General features: G+C 36.5%; 1 protein-coding gene across 2 annotated transcripts in view; it reads left to right on the top strand.

Moving 5' to 3' along the window:
- Window positions 1–2,073: 2,073 nt before the first annotated feature.
- The window catches only part of LOC122137377 (protein phosphatase 1 regulatory subunit 29-like), a 92,849-nt gene continuing 79,508 nt past the window's right edge, over window positions 2,074–15,414 (top strand). For both annotated transcript variants that reach the window (XM_042723428.1, XM_042723423.1), the window contains exon 1: window positions 2,074–2,317. The gene's annotated coding sequence lies outside the window, so the exon portion shown is untranslated. The remainder of the gene's footprint in view (window positions 2,318–15,414) is intronic.

A 15,414-nucleotide genomic window follows, 5' to 3' on the forward strand; every position in this document is an offset into this window, starting at 1 on the left:
CGAGTGGTGTGAAATGGACTTGTTGGTCAAAATTCACAAGTGTTCTGATTTCTGAGAAGGAGGTGCTTGTTGAATAGACGATAACAGAATGAACAAGTGATCGGGTGAGTTTTCCACCACAGAAGAAGCCTGTAGTCTATCAACAGCTGCTACTACTCATCCCAGCATGTTCGTTTATTCACGCCATCATTTATTCATCTTTCCTCCTCTACCCTGGTCTCCATTTTCAAAGTGAATTTCTAAGTTCCTCTGTGAACGACAGGAACATGATGTTTTTTTCTCCAAGAAAGTCCTCTCGTCACTCCTCACTTAACACAAAAGAGGACCTTCGTACGTCATTTTTTAGTAGCTTTTTTTACTCATAGTTTGGTTGCCATTTGTGAAAACACTGTATCTGAGCCTCCGCCGCTCCCACAGATGGACGTGAGAGACTAGACACTGACAGTAATGGAGGGATGGAATGAGAGTGTGAGATGAGAAGAAAGATCTGCCTTTTTTAAGCTTTTTTGCTCTACCTTTGCTCATTGCTTGTCTCACTTCTACGGCATGTTGCCATGGGAACACAGCTGCAGCACTTGAGTCGTGAGTTGGGGAGGCTGGGGGTTGTTATTTAGTAAACCCGTTCGCGTTTCTTCATTGGATTTAGCAAGTTGGAAGGAAAAAGACGGCTTACAGAACCTACAGTCATAGCTCTGCCAATACTGTGACCAAATTTGTTATTTTGTGTTCACTTAGAAGCTTGAAATGTTCTCATCTTGGAGGGGTTTACAAGTCAGCTCTGCAAAGGATCACTTCATAGTTCATCCAAATCTCTCTATTGCTTTTTCTATTAATCTTATATGGCACCTTTGGTTGCCAACATGTTAAAATTTATTAAACAGACTCAAGGTACACATTTTGAAAGGATTGTTCACCCAAAAATCATTTATTCACCCTTATCTTGGTCCAAATCTGTGTGACTTTGTTATTTTAAGATCTATTCACTAAAACAGGGGTCTCCAACCCTGGTCCTGGAGAGCTACTGTCCTGCAGATTTCAGCTCCAACCCCAATCAAACACACCTGAAGCAGCTAATCAAGGTGTTCAGGGATACTTGATAATTACAGACAGGTGTGTTGGAGCAGCGTTGCAACTGAAGTCTGCAGGATGGTAGCTCTCCAGGAGCAGGGTTGGAGGTCCCTGCACTAAAAGGTTCTTTAAGGAACCCAAACTAGTTCTTCTATCACTGCAAAAAAAATGTTCTGGAATCTTTACTTTTAAGAGTGTGGGTGAACTACCACTTTAAGATCATCTTCTTCTCTCGTGCATCACTGTTGTTGTATTGCCTCTCTGACAGCTTTAACTGTGGTGAATAAGAATGTCATCACTAACATAAACACAACACACATGCAGTCACCATACTATGTTCTTTTCCTTCTATGCATTGATTAAGGCTGCAGCTCTCAGCAGGCCTGCTACACACTGCACATGGCATAATGTCGATAGTACTATTTTCAAATAGAATATGTCATCAGCCGTTCTTGTAGCAGTGATGGACAGAGTCAATAGAGAATGCTTGAACGAAGGCTCAAAATGTCCAGTCAGTCAAGAGTGTTGCTGAGGAAATCAATCAGTCATTAGTTTTTAAAAGCTTTGTAAATGTATACAAAATATATGTATTTCACTTTTTTCAGCATGTAAAAAAATCATTAGCAATTCTTTGGGTTGCTGGCAGGCAGAACCATTTGAAGAACCTCTAGGTGCTTCAAATATCCTATCAGTATCTGTTTCAAGTGCCTAAAAGCCTTTCCCTTGTGATTTATGACTACTGGAGGTAGCCTACTGTTCACAATACTTAAGACATCTATTTTGTAAGTTCCTCAGAGAACTGAGAATTCTGAAAGGCTACCTAAAGTTTCTTCAGAGGCTTTCACCAGTTTGGGATATTTTTAAATAGGCTAATACATAAAAAAAAAATAAAAAAAAAAAAAAAAAATTGAAATTAAAACAACATAAATTAGAGCAGCTTCTACAACACTAAACGCATTGGGTGAGTGGGTGGATAGTTAGCGGTCTTTGATCCTGTGTAGAATAAACCAGAAATAACAGATGATCTTTAAAAAAATGATGGCATCTTCCTCAAACATAACGGGTGCATATTGCGGCTGAAATCACGCAGGAGTGGCATCATCCCAGTGTAGAGAGGTCTACCCCGATCTTCACTCTCTCACTCCCCCTCCCATTCTCTTTCTGTATCTCTCACTGGTCCCACAGTGTAGTACAGCGGACAGGCAGCTAAACAAACAGCGGAATCTTTTCAGTGAAGACAGCAACAGAGGTAAGAAACTTTTATTATTCATACCACCTAAATTTGCAATAATCGATGCCAGGAATGCCTGGGCGAAATAGATGGAGCCCCTCGTTACACTGTATCGGAGGTCAGGCACCGTGGATGCCCAGACTACGCAGTGCTCTTATGAGAAGCCACCTGCACGCTTCGCGACTCACGCGCTTTATCCAGAAATCGTGTATCGTGAAATTGTGCTTTTGCGCTTTTCTAGCACAGCGCGTCTTCATGCGTCTCAAAGCATGTGTGTTTTAAAGCTCAAATGCGTAGGTTTGATGTGATTTTATCTTGCGAATGTTATGTGTGGTGCCATATGAAAGATCCTGCATCTTCTTAAATAGGCTGTAGTTCTATGGGACCCGGTCTTAACATATGGGCATGTAATAAACATGCAGAGCGACTGTAGGAGATGCACTTTAGGTCGCACCATTAGATCGCCACTGACAGATGTGCGGAGGGGATTTGGTATTAATATACCATGGCGGGGTTTTGTTGGCGAACTGCGTGACACGGTTTCGGCTCACAGCAGCATGCATAAGACGGAAGGGGATTGTGCCACCAGTATTTCATAACTTTGACACGACTCGTTTTGCCTCATGTATTATGCATGTTGGAATGTTGAATGTTGGAAAGCATTACGTCTCCATGAATTGTGTGGTGGAATTTCATTAGCTTACAGGATTTGCGTGTTTGTACGGGTGAGAGAGTGAGAGATTTTGAATAATGATCAGTATTTCTTTAAATATGCATCAAGAAGTAACAGTGTGGCACTGGCTTACATTAAAAACTATGACATAAAATTTACAATAACTTACTGGCAGCTGGATGCCAGTATATTGCGTATATATATATATATATATATATATATATAATGATATATATAGTATATATATATATATATATATATATATATATATATATAATTTTACACCGTTTCGGAGATCAGGCATCTAAATATTATATTCTATTAATAACCTATATGCAGTATAAATCCACTAACATTATATAAAATCATTATATATATATATATATGTAGTGTACATTTTAGTTTAAATTGTTTAATTCAATATGTTTCTTGCTGTTTCTTTATAATTAACAATTTCCTAAAAATTTCTGAATTAAAATGGTTTCTATACAATTATTGTTTCTTTATAATCAATTAGATTCAAACCATATTGAGGCAATACAGCATGAGCAATTGAACTGAATATAAGCATATTAATTCAGCCATATGCACAAGGCCACTGATAATTACATCTGTGTTGATATTCAATACTATAGCATTATTGTGAGTGTGATATTGCTTTTATATTATATCATTTAGATTATTTGTTCTAATTTAAAAGTTATACAAACAATAATTTAATGTCAAATAACTTACAGTTCATACAAAAACTGGACAGTTAGTTATATTAATACATTTCATTTCTGTCAAAGAAAATAGGTGCCAAAGCATAATGATATGAATGCACAGATTGTAAGTTGGTCTTGTGTAATAATTTCTTTTGTGTATCAGTCGATTCATATCACATTATCCTGATTGGAGTTAAAGATTTAACTGCATGCTTTCACCAGTAAAACACCTCAATACTGAAAAGAAATTTCAAAATTGCTAATCAATGTAAATAAATGACTTGAAAGTGATAGTGAAAGTGTTTATAGCAGAGCTTAGCAGGATTACAGTCCCACTGGTTTGCACAGGTGGGTGCCACAGTGTTCGATGTCACTCTGTCATTGATGCTTGGAGCGATTAGCTCAGTTCCTCAGCTGCAGGAGCTCTGTGACTGCACAGACAGCCCAGGGCTCAAACGGCTATGTACACAAAGGTCAATCCATTTCAAAATCAAGGACATTTTGGACAATGTCTACCAGCATGACTCTGTTTCTACATCCCTCAAGCTTCATGGTTTGAGGGTGCAGAACCTGGTCTTTAAATAGCCAAATGTGTTGATGCGTGGTGTATGCAACCAGCATAATAAAGGAAATGGGCACTATGGATGATGTTGTTCCTATGCACTTAATGCATCTTTCTCCTCACTGCACAGAGAGGCAGTTATTATGATGCCAAGCCCAACTGTCCCTTTGCTCCAAATACATCCCTAAAGATCGAATCCCTAAAGGCTTTCAATGTGCCTTTTAATTAGAGCCTTATAATGATATAAGAGAGACAGAGACTGAGGGAGAAAGTATGTGTGTTAAGGGGAAGGGGTGTCTTATATTCTGCTTCCCATTAATGAATAATCGCTTTGATTTAGTAATGAAGACTGTGGCTATGTTGCGTATGATGTCAGAACCGTTATTCTTTCGGGGGGTAATAGTTGTTTTTAATCACATCAAGTATAGGCAGCGCACTACTTCTGTGTAAAATTAAATATAGTTTAAGTCAAGTCAGTTTTGCTGTGATTCAGTGGTAAATTATGTTGTTAGAGTCAAAGTAAAGAAGTGCTGACTAGTGCTATCATATGCCTTGCTGCCTAAGCAAGCAACATAATCTATAAAAAAGTTGAGGTGATTACCTATAATGTTAAGGGTATCGATGAGAGATCATATAACATTTATCAAAAGTGTGAAAATGTTTTTGTTATATTGTAATAGGAAAGAAAGGAAATGTCTTTGCCCTTGGCAAGAAAGGAACCAGTTTCATCTAGCCAGTCTATCTTGCATTTAAGCAAATTTTGTTGGAGTAATGAGGCTCTGGGTAATTAATAAATTATTTGGCTTATATAATAGCAGATTTTATTTTATTTTTTAAATTAAACTGAATGAGAGTGACTATGACTGTGATGACAAAGAAGTAACTGCACAACATTGCATTGTTTAAACATTTTAACCAAGCTGATACTGTAGGTATTCTTAGATTTTTATCTTAAACTTATTTTCTTAAGTAATATTATTCTATAACTATGTTTGCAGGTAGGAAACATTTTAATTCAAAGCACTAAACAAATTGCAAACAAATATACATAATGTAATATAAAACAATATATACACTACTAACTGTTTAAAGGTTTGAGGTTGATACAAATTTTTAATGCTTTTGACTGAAGTCTCCAATTTTCACCAAGGCTGCATTTATTTGAGCAAATAATATTTATTATTTATTTATATATAATGAAAATAATATTTAAGGTATTTTAAAATGTCATTTATTCCTGTGATGTAAAGCTGAATTTTAAGCTGATTTGCTGATCAAGAAACATTTCTCAATGTTGCAAAAAAGTTGTGCTGCTTAAATACATATATATATATATAATCATTAAGAAACTAACAACTCTACAAATTTAACAGACAGTGTGTGCTTGTCACTTTAATGAATGAATACACTTACCCATTTTGTCATTTTGGGGTTTAATCTAGCCATGATATTGCTTATGGTTGTAGCATGTTAGATGAAAAGAGTATGTGACACGGATTGAGGGACGTGTTGCCCACCTAAAAATGCTCATCATCTTCACACGTTTGCCCAGCAAAGACTCTTTCCTCTAGGTGACCTACAACTTCCTGCCAGTCAGGCTGTCTGAGTGTGTTATGATGATGTGCTGGTTGTAATTGTTGTGTGTGTCTCCTCATTACAAAGTCTCATAATGATGGGTTAATGAGGCTTGCCTGTTTACCTTACTGTCACTTCATATTGGCTGGTTTAGGGGGCTAATTACACTAGTTACACTATTACTGTAACAAATTATTATTTGTCCGGTCTCGTCTATGTTTTGATTGTGTTTAGTTTGCCTGCCTAGTTTGGATTCTCTGCAGTTTGGATTATTAAAGACTTTTGAATCTTCTTCTTGTTCGTGTGTTTTTAACAACCAAATTGTGACATTTACAACATGGATCTGTTACACTGTGTGCAGACAGTTTACTGCGTACATGTTTGTTGAGTCTTTGTACGTTCATATATTTAAATGAATACATTAAAAATTAAAGTATGGAAATGTTTCCTAAAGATGTCACATGAAACTGCTTCTTTTTGAGTCATTTCCTGTGCAATATCTGAGTGGCATTGCCTTTCGGTGATTTGTTTGTTGTTATATGGTTACTAATGTGTTGCTAGATGGTTACTCTGGTGATGTGGATGGTTGTTAGTTTTTAGTTAGTAGTCCAAATCAAAAAATGCCCACCCTCAAACCTCTATGATGTGTGGAAGGCCCCTTTTCAATATAGGTCTATGGGCTTTTGGTGGATTTTTTGCAAGTGTAAGTCTTTTTGACAGAAAATAAGTATTTTTCCTCCGAAAAGTAATAGCACATTTCTCCTCAATAATTGCATGATTTGTCATGTGCATACCACAAACAATGTGAGTTGTGCACCACTAGTAATAATGAATACTTTAGCAAGCACCACCAATAATTTGAGTTTGAAAAGCATGAAAAAGAAACAGATATTATGTGAGTCAGTCTACATGTATGTAAGGCAAAGGCAGTGTCACGCCGCTTGACCATAAAGTGGTTTAGCATCATGTTGTCTATGTTATTTTTTAGGCCTTCTCTCTTTTTTGATTGGTCTAATTTCCATCACACCATGACCGAGCTGCTCTTAGAGGTGGACTGGAATGGAAAACAGATTGATATAGTATTTGAGGAATGAATGAAAATGACAGAGTGTGGAGAAAGAAGTGATTAATATTCTCTCTGCATATATGTAAACTTTGATTTTCTGAGAGCAGATCTCTCATTCTCTTTCTCTCTCTCATTCCTTCACCCACACCATTCCCACCTCTGACATTTCAAAAAGTGATGTTACGATGCCCATCTTTGTACTTTACCAACTCAGAGAAAATGACCTTAGCCTTCTGTTCGACATTTAGCAATTTTACATTATTCTATAACACAGTGCTCTGGAATGTCCTACTTGATTCTGATTGGTCAATAGACCTTATCAGTGTAGTGCCATATTTACTTTTTGACAGGAATGAAAATGAGGCTGAGGAATAGAAGTACAGTGCACCAGTGGATTGTACTCTTGTTTAACTATATGCCTTTCCAAAAAAATAATAATAATAAATAATTGGCTCTTGGACCAATGCAGTGCATGTCATTGTAAAGACTGTAAGTCTGTCTTGACAGCCTTGTATTTATCTGAGTTAAATTCGATATGGCGTATAACCTGACTAGGTCTGTTATGATCAGTAAACTTTCTGTTTATTATACGTGCACATTGCAGGTATGTCACCTGTCGCTTTAAATGTTTGAGCTGTTTAACAATCTTGGGATTCTGATTGGCTGTCAATGTTTTTTATCATTCCTCTATGTTGCTACACTCTCAGAAAAAAAGGTACAAAAGCTGTACCTAAATAGTCCATATTGGTTTCTTTGAAGGCACATAATAGTACCTAAAGCGTACATATTAGTACCTAAAAGCTACAAAAGTGTACCTTTTGAAAAGGTACCGCCCCCGGGACAGCTTTTGTACCTTTTTTTCTGAGAGTGTATAGTGATAGCTTCTGTGTGGACTTCGCTATTCTCATAAAATTAGAATGATTATTAAAACTTTATGGTTAGTTATGGTTATCATCATGCTGTGAGCAGGACTTAATGGAAACCAGCACTACTTACTTACTTACTTACTACTTGTTTACTACCAGTCTACTACTGGTATCACACTGTGGACTCGCCACCACTTCAGTTGTTTCATACAAACACAACTGGCACCATAGTGTCCCAGTTATTGTTTGTAGTGAAAATGACCTATGTGAACTTAAGTATTAATATTACTGTAATAATGTTTAAGGGTTATTCTTGTTGCTAGGCTGATTGCTTTACTGTAATGGTTATTTTTTATGTGCAGAAGTGTTAAGATAATGTACAGATAAATTATAAAAATAACTGGGCCTATAATGATTATAAAATAATCAAATCAGTATTTCATATCCACATATTTATTTATACGGAGAGTAGCCATGCAATTAAAGGGAATAATGTACAGCCAGAGTGATCTTGCATCACCCCAGAGGGGTTTATTTTATGATAATGACAGTCTGACAGTACATTTATCCCTTACATAATGCACGTTTTGGCTCAGTAAGATTTTGTTTAATAGAGTATTCCATCCCAAGAAAGAAAAAAAAAAATTGGTCCATCACTCTCACAATCTTAAACTGACGATCATTGTGGCGATAATGCCCGAAGAGCAGTGTTCAACACAGGCAGCAACATTACAACACGACCCTGATAAGAGAACTAGAAACAGAGAGACAGAGAAGAAGAGGGAGAGAAAGAGATTGGGGAATTAACATAGCTATGTGAATGTGTCAAATATGCAAATGTGTCAAATGCACCTTCAATTTAAGGTCATTGCAGTTTGCCCCCATTGAAGCATTTGATTGAAATATTTTTTGTGATGTTGCTGGCTATTTCTTTAGCCTCTCTTACCATAACAAACAACTTACATTTTATGCTTTGATGACTATGAACACTAGAAATCATTTTGAAGAGACATTAGTGACTTGATCGGAAACTAATTGAATTGTTTTGTTTGTATAAGAGCAGTATGTATCATTTCTGCTTTTTCTCACATCTGAAATAGATAATTATTTACCATTTTACCTTTAGTGATATAATGCATTTTTAGTAATGGAAGGTTCTGTGAAAAATGATATCCCAATTAAAATCTGTTGCAGCATTTTCATCATGCTTACTGATCTTTAATCACCTAGCTAAGTTTGATTTTGCATCACAATTAGTGCATTATGATTGTTCCTTTTACGTATCTTTCTCTTGTTTTGCAATATGGCAGATCTGTTTATCAGTGCCTGGATGGGTACAGCTGTTCAAATCCTCAGAGACCTTAATCACGTCCATATATGTCAGAGACAGGCATGCAGAAGGGGTTAGTGTTCACGCTGTAAATACAGAAACTGACAGCGTGTTCATATATGAGCAAGAGAAGGTGTACATGGTGAGAGACTTGTGTATGTTAGTGTGTGTGTGTGTGTGTGTGTGTGTTTGAAGGGGTACCATCTGCCATCTGCAGCACTCTATGCCAAGCCTGTTACCCCCTTATCATCCACAAGTGAGTGTGTGAAACATACAAATCTGGGAGACAGAGAAGATGAGAAATAGGAGGATATGCAGCAATAAGTAACCAGGAATGTCTTGGTGATCTTTCTTATCTCTTTCCTGTTTCAGTTAGAAGAACCACTGTTCAGAGTGCAGCTCAGAATCACACATACTGGTGTTTTTTTCTGCCTGTCCCAGTTCAGTGTTTTGGCAATAAAGTTTTTCTGAGTCTCTGCTCACATCTCAACTCCCACCCTCTCTCTCTCTCTCTCTCTCTCTCTCTCTCTCTCTCTCTCTCTCTCTCTTTCTCTCTCTGTCTATCACCAGCTCCATGTAAGAATCAGTGTCAGTATTGTGAATGCCAGGGTTTCTGTGGTTTTACTGGTTAATCTGGTATATAGTTGTTCTCTATTACATTTAATGGTGTCGGAGGAAAGAGTAGAACCTCACAGGATCTGCAGGAACAGAATTCATCGAGGGCTGTATGCACTAGCTGTGAATAACTTATAACTCAGCCTAGTTGGAAATTAAATGAATGCTACGCTACAACTTTTGCAGTCCTAAATATGTGAGTATTACACTATTAAACTTTGTTAAAATATAACCTTAGTTTTGTGTGAAAGACTTAAATCCTTCAGACATATTGGCTGATGTTGACATTTACACTCGTTTAGCTTTTAAGAGATTGAACATTATATGAATAGATGACTTCTGAGAGGGTCTTGAGCACAAAACCTAAACAACACACTTTCATATTTTTTCGCCTGATATTGCTTTTTCATGTAGGGCTTCATTTACAACAACAAAAATTTTAATAAGTAAATGTCAGCTTTTCCAGTTTGTTCTATTAGTATTTTTTTTGCTCTATTAGTATTGCTTTATATATATAACATATATACAGTATAGATAGCTAGATAGCTAGATAGATAGACAGATAGATAGACAGATAGATAGATAGATTCTAAAAATGTATTGTTTATAGTTTTAAATAGACTTCTTAAGCTGTAATATAAATTATATGTAACAAGACTATACTAGAATTCATGAATTATGTATCACATTAAAATTTTTATTGTATATATAAGACATTTCTCAAAATATTTTCTTTTGGAAAGACATGTGGGTGGGTAAATGATAGAATCTTAATTTTTGGGTAAACTGTCCCATTAAAGGGTTAGTTCACCCCAAAATGAAAATTATGTCATTAATTAATCACTCTCATGTCCAAACCCGTAAGATCTTCATTAATCTTCGGAACACAAAGTAAGATATTTTTGATGAAATCGGAGAGCTATCTGACCCTCCATAGACAGCAACGCAACTGAAATGTTCCCAGGTCCAGAAATGTAGTAAATACATCAGTAAATCAGTCCATGTGACATCAGTGGCTCAACTTCAGTTTTGCAATGCTACGAGAATACTTTTTTTTGCACAAAGAAAACAATAAAAACATAATTTACTCAACCATTCTTCTCCCCCGAGTTACGTCTTCTGCCATTTTGGAGAGTACCCAAGAACGTATTGGATGTAATCAGCGTTGTTTACATTCGGGGGGAAAGTGCATGCATGAACATAATTTGCACAATAAGCATTGTTTACGCTTAAAGGAGAGCATACGTATGCATTGTAATACTTTCTAAATGGCGGAAGACATAAATTGGGGGAGAAGAATGTTATTTTTGTTTTCTTTGTGCAAAAAAAAATATTCTCGTAGGATCGCAAAACTAAAGTTGAGCCACTGATGTCACATGGACTATTTTAACAATGTATTTAATATGTTGCTGTCTATGGAGGGACAGAGAGCTCTCTGATTTCATCAAAAATATCTTAATTTGTGTTCCGAAGATGAACAAAGGTCTTATGGGTTTGGAACGACATGAGGGTGAGAAATTAATGACATAATTTTCATTTTGGGGTGAACTAACCCTTTAAGAACTAAAGGTGCAACATAATTAAGTTAACTGAGTTATTACCAAAATAACTTTTACTTTGTAGCTTTGTCAAGTGCAAACTCTATGTCTCACTTTAAGGAAGACCTTACATATGGCTTGTACAACCCATACAGGTAATTTATATCCACCTTCTGACGATGAACCCTTTCACTGAACTATAACATTGGATGGACATTTTCTGTAACAATGCTTTAATAATATAGAAGCAAAGAAGCAGAAAAATTAGTACATGCAGCTTCCTGCCCTGCAAAGTAGTGTTTTCATTACCTAAATCATAATGATTTTCCCAGCCCTGGATTGGTGCACAGCATGGCCCTGAATAGTTAAGGGACCCTTTAATAAACAGAGTATGGTGAAGTGAGAATTAATTCACCACCCATTCACTGCCTCTTTGCATTTGCTTTTGTTTGCAATATCACTGCGAGAGAGAAAAAAGGGATGGTTGAGCCTGTTTGATTTGATTCTCTCCCATACATATTTATACTGTCTGTGCACTTCGATGCGTCCTGGAGTAATGTGTTTAGTGTGTTAAAGGAGAATGCAAATGGTTTTAACACTGGTTTTGTTTGAGCTTGATTGATGTTGAAAATGGTAATGATATTCATGTGCTTTATTTTTAATAATGTGAACAATAACTGAAGACATTCCTAGGAAAGCTTTCATTTTAGAGTAGTCCTCCAGAGAATAACTTGATAACACAAACTTGATAACCTTCTAAAGCACATAATCCGTGAAACTGTGAGGATCCCACAACTCCCACTGGATTTGTTGCTTCTTTTTGGTCTTTCATTAGTGCAGCGATTCTACAAGAATGACTTTCGCTATGTCTGACTTTTTCCACAGCAGTCCTCTGTCGGGGTTTGAAAAGTTGAGAGTCAAACAGGATCTTAGACCTCTAAATAGTCCTGTTCAGAGCTGAATCCAGTAAAAGAAAATTGAGACATAGTGCTACTAAAAGATCAGCATCTGTGTTATGAGTTTAGCTTAGAGAGAATGCAGTAGAGAAAATAACACAGAGGTCATGGGTTTGTCTCCCTGGGAGTGCATAAACTGAAAAATTGTATATCTTGAATGCCATTCAAGTTGATTTGGATGAAAGAGACTGCTTTTATACACATGCATAAATGTAATCAGAATGTGTGTTTTGAACATGTCACCTACAGCACGCTGTAACATTCTGAGGTCACTGGAGTCCCCTTCACAGCGATTCATTCATTTGGCTTCACTGAAGAGTGAATCAGAAATGTTCCTTTCCTCTTGCATATGCTCATTAGATTTGTTATGCCCACTGTTGCTCAGCAAATATAGTATTTTATTTTATTATTTTATTTTTGTTAATGGTTAGAGAGTCAGACTTGTAACCTGAAGGTTGCGGGTTCGAGTCTCAGGTCCAGCAGGATTCGTCGGTGGAGGGAGTGAATAACCAGCCCACTCTTCCACCCTCAATACCACGACGTGAGGTACGAGTTGAGACCCTTGAGCAAGGCACTGAACCCCCAACTGCTCCCGCTGCAGCACATGGCTGCCCACTGCTCCGTGTGTGTGTTCACTACTGTGTGTGCGCACTTGGATGGGTTAAATGCAGAGCACAAATTCGCCACACGTCACTTCACTTTCACTTTATAGGGGTCATATGACGTTGCTAAAAAGAACATTACGTTGTATATTTGGTGTAATGCAATATGTTTATGTGGTTTAAGGTTCAAAAAACACATTATTTACTCCTCAATGCCCCGCCTTTCTGAGAATACTTTTTGTACACGAAAAAAAACAAAAATAACGACTTTATTCAAAAATTCCTCTCTTCTGTGTCTCTCCAAATCATCGTAGCGACATTTTGGCAATTCTGAGCTGTACGCAGATGGCGTACGCTCTTCTGTATCAGCCGCACCACAGTGATATGTTGGCACACAAATCTGAGTGTGTGAAGATGTGTACAGAAGAGGTCAATTTACTGGTCTGTGCTCAGGCCTTCATCAGACTGACACATTCACTCAAGCACAGCATGTTTGCAAGGTCAGCAGTCACCAATGGGACTTCCATTTCTAACTCTTTTTCTCCCTGTGGACCCACACTAATATTATACAGTTACTGCGGCGCATAAATGAAGACACAGCCGCCAGAGTGGGGCTAAATGTGTCCGCTGAGACTTATCAGGACACTTCTCTTCTGGCGCTTTTTAAACTCAATCAGTATAAACTGCTGTTTAAAAGTTTAGGATTAGTATGATTTTTCATGTTTTTTAAAGAAGTCTCTTATGCTCACCAAGGCTACATTTATTTGATCAAAAATACAGAAAAAAAACTGTAAAAATTTGGAAATATTATTACAATTTGAAATTACTGTTTTTGATTTTAATATACTTTAAAATATAATTTTAGTTCCTGTGATCTGAAGCTGAATTTTCATCAGCCATTGCAATAACATTTCACAATATTAAATGTTTTTCTGTTTTTCTGCATTGCATTTTCTCCCATTCAAAACTATACTTGGGTATTCTATAGTCTTTGTCTAAACCTGCTGTCCAACAAAAGAGAACATTTAAAACATGTTTTTTGAATGTTTCAAATAACTTCCTTTTATGATCTGATGTGGCTTCTTATCACAGAATGAGGCAGAATATATATTTTGTACTGTTGAATACATATATACTTATTCATTATGAAAATACCCAAGATTGAAGAACACAGATAAACTACTGTATATTTCCGCAGTCGAGTTTCATCATTCAAAACATTTTCTATCGTCTTATTATCCTGCTATGATAGCTGGATGTCTTTATCCATATTAGGAACTTCCTGGAATGTCAGTGGTTCTATTACTCCTGTGATGCATGTATGTGGGGTTTCTGTGCTGGGGTGCCCTACGGATTCCAGTAGGAATGAAACAGACAATACATATGTTTATAGTGCTCCATAATGGCCAATCCATCCTATTTTGGGTAAAAATAGGAAAAATAATACTTCTCTCAAAATAATTTTTATAATAATTTAAGTTTTTTTGTTGTTGTTGTTAATTTGCTATAAAAATCTAATTTTAAATAGCAAAAATCACTCTGATGTGCCAAGCCATCAGAACTAAACTGAACCGAAAACTGTGATAAAAACAACTGAGGTATGTATTAAGTCGTTGGCAAACTAAATATACAGGTCATCTAATTGCCCACTTGGTCAGCGGCAGCCCAGATTAATTCCAAATTATATATTCATCTATTAATCTATAAACTCCCCAAACTATCTTACTCCCATTCTCTTTCATTATTTTTCTGTCTGTGAGTCATGACTAACTTCTATTTTCAGAACCATGGACAGCTCAGTTACTTCTGCTCAATCAGGAAAACATCACATGCTCCCATCATGCAGAGATGAACTGCTTTCTGATTCACAGGGTTTTACAAGATGAGCAGGGCATACATATAGAAGTTCACTTCTTGGCAGAATGCATTCATTTATTCGTTTGGATCTCACAATATATAAGTTTGTGTTAAATTACTGTTACAGTGTTTACTGTTGCATTGGTTAATTTTCACTTTTACATCTGAATGTAGAATTGTACAGATTTCAATAACCATGGAATTTCCATATCTTTGATATGATACTCTTTTGCAATTCGTATTCCTGACTTGAATGTTGAAAGACACCCTCATTTCTCTTAAAAAAAAAATGTGGTTTTGATTTTAAATCAAATCCTAGATAAGAAGACTTACATTATTATTGTATTTTTTTTGCAAAACATGGAGGTGAGCATGTAGTCTAGTGCCAGAAGAGATCACTTTACTTACTGTTTTACTGCAGGATTTAACATTTAGGTTTCCCGTTGAGCCAAGTGTCTTACGAGGCATATAATGGATTAGCTGACTTTTATTTCCTTTCAAACCCTAATGTTACCTTTAAATTTTGATTAAATAATCTTGGTAATGAAGGAGACCAGAGTTAATAGAATCCTATTGAAGATTTTAGATTCACAGTAAGGGGTGAAGTAGAGGGCTGACATAACTGAACATTACGATTCGTTTACCCTTCCCTTTACTGTTCACTCCATGCAAAATTGTTCACCAGGTTTAGCGCAAACCTTGGGTTTTTTACTGATTTTGCACAGTCCCTCAATAAGCTGCTCTTTGTGCGATTTCTAAATCTGATCT

Source organism: Cyprinus carpio, chromosome A3 (assembly GCF_018340385.1).
Source record: "Cyprinus carpio isolate SPL01 chromosome A3, ASM1834038v1, whole genome shotgun sequence".
In the NCBI taxonomy this organism is placed as follows: Eukaryota; Metazoa; Chordata; class Actinopteri; order Cypriniformes; family Cyprinidae; genus Cyprinus; species Cyprinus carpio.